Source organism: Uloborus diversus, chromosome 10 (assembly GCF_026930045.1).
Source record: "Uloborus diversus isolate 005 chromosome 10, Udiv.v.3.1, whole genome shotgun sequence".
Classification (NCBI taxonomy): domain Eukaryota; kingdom Metazoa; phylum Arthropoda; class Arachnida; order Araneae; family Uloboridae; genus Uloborus; species Uloborus diversus.
Genome location: NC_072740.1, coordinates 66,406,958 through 66,412,957, shown reverse-complemented (window position 1 = coordinate 66,412,957; position 6,000 = coordinate 66,406,958).

Below are 6,000 nucleotides of genomic sequence, written 5' to 3'. Positions count from 1 at the left end.
ATGCATGTATAATTTCTAGCAAGAATACAGTAGAATGAATAAAAAATAAATAAATAAATAATAGATAATTCCAAAAAGAACAGTAAACGACTAACTCAAGCTGGTTTTACACACAGACATAAAATGTATATAATACATGTATATAGATATACATCAATCAGTGGCGAGGCATCCACTCATCTACAGATGCGCCAATGACAACGAAGAAAAGTAAGAAAGTAAGCTATGCTTAGCAGTAACATAACCTATTTCGTTGCGTTTCTTAACTTCCAAAAATAGTCCAAAAACAAACTTTCCAATATCATTTCATTCTGGTGCTGCCATCTTTTGAGTAGAAAGTAAGATGTGGCTGATAGATGCTGTAAGCATAGCCCAACGGCTATAGCGTTGAGCCGCTCTCCTGAGTTCCCTACTCATTGCTCGAAAAGCATAGGCGTCGCTGTCTGTTCTATTTCAGACGCACCTGATTTCTTTTAGAGACATTTTCTCTGGCAACAATTTGCTCTTGCTCAACTTTTTTTTCCTTTCTGATTATGTAAGAAGTTTTAAGGTTTGCATTATTACAAAGTCAGATAATTTTAAAATAAAAACTCAATAATTTTAATTATTTTTTAACGGACAATTTTCTTCTAACTACCGAAGCCCAAGGAAATTCAAAGCATTGTCACAAAACAACAGTTTTCCTGCATTTCTTTTAGAAGACTTAGGAGGAATTAATCCAAGTATTTTCGATTTGTGAGATCTGACAAAGTAATTTATAGAATATCAGCATTTTATGGAAAATTAAACAAGTCTTCCAAGGAAGTTTTTCGACAAGCAACATTAATATCAACTACACTGCAATGACAGCATCAGTGGAATGTAGCTTTCCAGCCCTCTAAAGAATCCAGACAGATAAAAGATCAACTCAAAAGTGAAAATCACCTTAGTGATCTTTTGTTACTATCTGTTTAAAAAGAATTATTTGCATACTTAAAAGAAAAGGAAGATTTCTATTTTAAATGCTTACACAAATTTGCTGTAAAGATTCGGAGACTTCAATGCACTTACAAATAAGTAATGTAGAATTTGTGGTTTTTAACTTCAATTTTCAATTATAATTTCCAATTTAAAATGTGAAAATAAATGTTAATTTGAAAAAATAGAATTGAATATACAATAATTTAATGTCCTCCCTCACCACTGATATATATGTAGAAATATACATACATATAAAATATGTAAATAGAAACAACACTATCCCCCATTACTGATCTTTTGGCTGCTAAACTGAAACGAAACATTATTGTATAATTAGTTATTTATTTTTTAACACAAGAGTATAGTGATGAAAGCAAAGGCTACTTTTGAAATGTAAAGGGAAAAGCCTACTTTGCTAACATTGTAAGTGGAGGGCTATTTTAGGACAACATATATAAATATTATAGAATAAAAAAATAATTTAATAGCAGAACATACAAAAATTGGTTTGGAAAAAAGTTATTACATCTTTTAACATAAATGCATGTTTTTAGCAATTTTATGCCAAAATATTTTAGATTGATGCAAATAAATTCCTTTCAATCATAAACTACAATAAAACAAACAAACATTAATCTATGGAAGCAGAAAACAATAAAACTATGCAGCATACTGTGATACTTTCAATTATTGGTCTATAATACACAACAAAAAGGACAAATGCTAAACAAAAAGATGTAAAATTCACCGTGTCCTATAAACAACATAAAACTCTTAACAAAAATATTACAATCAGAATTTAAAGAAAATAATAAGAATGTGGGTGTATTTTTGTCATACGTAACTGTCAACAGGTTATTTATAAGAAACTGAAAAAATAACAAAAAATAAAGTTTGTAAACATATGCACATAAGGAAAGATAAGATCAACAGAGCAAACTAAATAAAGCATTTGTAAAATATAAAGCAAAAGCTATCACAATAAGATGGATTTTTTTTAACATATGGAATATGAGATAGACACTTCTAACTACCCGATTGTGAAAAATAGTGCTTGGAAGGCGAACTGACAGCAACATCTGAATTTTGAGAACATGGCAATGAAACACTCAACATTTGGGCATGTCCATTAGGGCCAATATTTCCATGTATTAAATGTGAAGCTGTTGCAACATGAGGAGAAGTATGATGAAAGGCTGGATGAACATTAACAGCAGATGTAGCATTAATTATACGGCGGACAGTTTGTGGGGAAGAATGAGGAGCAATTTCGACAGAATGTTGCATAATGGTTTTATTTAAGGCTGCCATATTTTCATTGCTATGCATATCACGATTTTGAATTGGTGGCACAACAAAATTTGTCATAGATGGATCTGGAATAGATGATGTTGAAATGCTGCCACATGGCTGGCTAACAGGCAAAGTGCACATTTCTAAAACCTCTTTCCTAAATGTTTGCTGACCAAGTTGATCTCTTTCAAAATGAAGCTGATTGATACTTTCTCGTAGACCAGGATCACCAATAAAAGGAACACTAATTTCACCCTGCTTGCAAAGGGTTGAGCCTGGAAGCATATCTCCTGGCGGTGAATATTTGGCATGATGCAAATCAACTGGTTGCAAGTACGACATCTGTTGTTCACACACACCTTGATTAACATGCATAGTCTTATACATTGCATGAGAAACACTATCAGGTACACTTGTGTCTTTGGAATGCAAATTGTTGGCGTAACTACTATACTGCAGACTTCCTGCTTGGCTATTGGCTACTGCAGCATTTTGAAAACTTTTCCCATGGAAGCAACATTTCCCATCATAATGAGCTCTCAAGTGATGCATCTTGTAGGACTGCAACTCTTGCTGATGTCGTCTGTGAAGTTCTTGTCGTTCTTGTTCTTGCCTGAAATTATTCCATAAATTTTAAACATTCAAATAAATTTTAAAATAAATTACAAATAACATTAGTTGAAATGAGCATCTTGGAAACAAAATACTAAAGAAATTTCTGAGATTCATTTGAAGAAACTTTTCATATCCAGGGCTGTCACTGGTTCCCAGAAACTCAAAGAAATTATTAATATAAGGACAAAAAAAAAGTTCATGCTTTTTGAGGGCTTTACGAATTTGCCGCCAGAAATTACCTTAAACTCTCAAGAAAAACTATTTTTTCCATCTAAGCAGCAATCTATTACTGAAATTATATACTCACTCGGGGTGGAAAATCAAAAATTCATTTTGAGAGCAGTTTGGGAGCAGGTCCAAATAACATTTTTAAGCATTAACACACATTGTTAAACATATATATGCTACATTTTATGCATGAAATTATACATGTAGGTCTTAACATACATTCGATTAATTTTTTCATAATTTAAGACAAGGCAGTATGAGTTGAAAATGTTCCCAATAATGTACAAAAAATGTATATCATACTCTTACAAGGGATGCTGGTTTTTTTTGAAATTTAAGAACTAGTAAAATATTTTATTTTTTCAGAATTAGAATGAAGTTACACTTTAGAAAGGAAAAATTATAATATATAAATGTATTACTTACACCAAACAGAGATTTAAAAACTGCTTAAAGAAACGTTTTTGACAATTAAAATGAATACAAATGCAAACACGACAATATCAATTGATTTATTTAAGAATTCGTATGATAGGTTATACAAATTGGAAATTTCTTTTAGGTTTATTATACAAAACTATAATTGCAATTTATATTATGCATTTTTTTTTTTTTTTTGAATGTTGTTTAAACCAAACAAAGATATCAAAACTACTAAAGAAAATGTTCTTTTTTTTTTGACACTTCAGAAGAATTTACAAATTACAACAAAATAATATCAATGGATGTAGCTTTTACTATATAATGTGTCATTCAAGTTTAACATTGGTTTCGTTAAATAAAGTTGTGATTTTAATTTATTAAATGAAAATAAAATACAAGTAGTAATTGCATCAAAGATACCAAAATTGCTGAACAAAGTCATTTAGCTTGTTTTTTTGGCTTCACTGGTAGCAGATGCTAATTGAAGTTTTCTGTTGCTATCTACCAACTTTATATATATTTCCCCCCAATATTATGATTTACCTCTTTAAATAAAACCTGTCCACTTTTTATTTCTGTCAATTTACTTATATTAAGGCCCTTTGCTATCATAGGTTGTTTTTTTTTAACACAGTCTGTGAATACTGAATCTGCAGGGTTAATTTTTCCCCTTCTTTTTTTAAAGTGTGAGACTCAGTTTCCATTTTCATGATTTTTCATTTATGTATATTTGATGCAATTTCCTTCTTATCTCAATATTTCATACCAGCAGCTATTAATTCACTCAGGAATTCTTTCTCTACAGGGTATCTGCCACATTTCAAGATTAGAAATCCATGACTTTCCCTGACTTTCCATGACTTCTGCTCGTAACTTTCCATAACTCGCGGGATGCAATTTTTCCAGAAAAAAAGCATTAATTTTTTCAAAAAATATTTAAATTAGTGTTTTGTGAAAATTAAATTGTAACCATCTGATCTATGCTTTGGACTTATGTTTCTATAATTTCAAGTTGAAGTGAAATGTCACTAGCTCAACTACTATTATAACTAAAAAACAATTTATGTATCACTGACTAGTGATAAACATGAAATAATTACAGATTTTTAACTTAATTATTTTTCTACCAAAGACATGCATTTATAAATCTAAAATTTTTGAAAATATTTTTTGGATTCCAATAAATCATACAGAATTTTTACGTAGGTAAGAATTGCCATTTATTTTTTTTCCTCCGAAAACTTTGATATGATACACAATAATTTTTCAATCACTAAAAATATTGGAAAAAAGTTTTAATTGCAAAAGGATTTTTCAAAATAAAAGAAGCTTCAAGTATGCAACAATGGTGATATATTTTTTTCTTTTTCGTTTGAATTCTTTTAAGCAAAAATTTTATTTTATAAACAAATAATGAATCTGAAACTTTTTAAAAAAGCTATTAGTTTTCTGAAAAATCCCTGATTAGCAATAATTTAGTAATTACTATTAAGTTTACAATAAATAAAATAAATTAAATACTCAGAAAAAAACAGAATATTAAATTAAAGTACTTAATAATTAACTTACCAGCCATTACCAGATATATTACCACCAAAGTATATTAAGAAAGGCTACAAAAATTGAAAAATTCCTGAATTTGATTTTGCAACATTTTCGGACTTCTTAAAATTTTTATCCTTGACATCTCCTTATTTAATTCTTTAGAATAACTTTACTTTCTAAAATCTTTATTAACTTAAGGCAAAGCTGAAAATTCATGATAATTTTTGTGAGTCTCTTCAATATACATGGATGCAAATGATTTAAAATTTTCGAGTTAAAACAGAATAATTAGAGCAATAGAAATGGCTATAACGCAAATTTTTCGAATTTATAGCTAACGCGAATTCTTCGTCCACAACACGAATTATTTTTGAAAGAAGTATCGGCTTTGTTATTGACTACCAAATACTGATTTCGTGAATATTATTACATAACTTTAGCATCACTGACAGCGAAAGTTCCCACGCTAAACTAGTTTACACATCGCACTGTTAGGGCATCAAATAACTACTCAGTATCTTTCATTTATCTTTCTTTCATTCTAAATATTAAAGTTGATGAAATATAATGGCATCTTAGTGCGCCGTTAGATCTAAAGTTTGTAAAGATGGGAAGAAAAACAAAGTTTCTGACAAAAGAAAGATTAAAATTCCCGATGTGCTTGAACAACTACCAAACATCAAAGGTAGCTCGACACAAATATGCGTGATTCTACCATTCATACAATTAATAAAGTCGAAACAAAAAGATATAAAGTTCAGAACTTAGTTTCAATATTGCTTGCAGAGTAATGTCTAAGCAAAGTAAATATTATGATAAAGGAAGCTGCTCTTGTATTGTGGTGTAAAGATATAAGGAAAATGGGCAGTTGCCATAAATGGAAACGTTTTAAAGAAAAGGTAAAGCAACTGTTTTTAAAAATGTATCAGATAACAA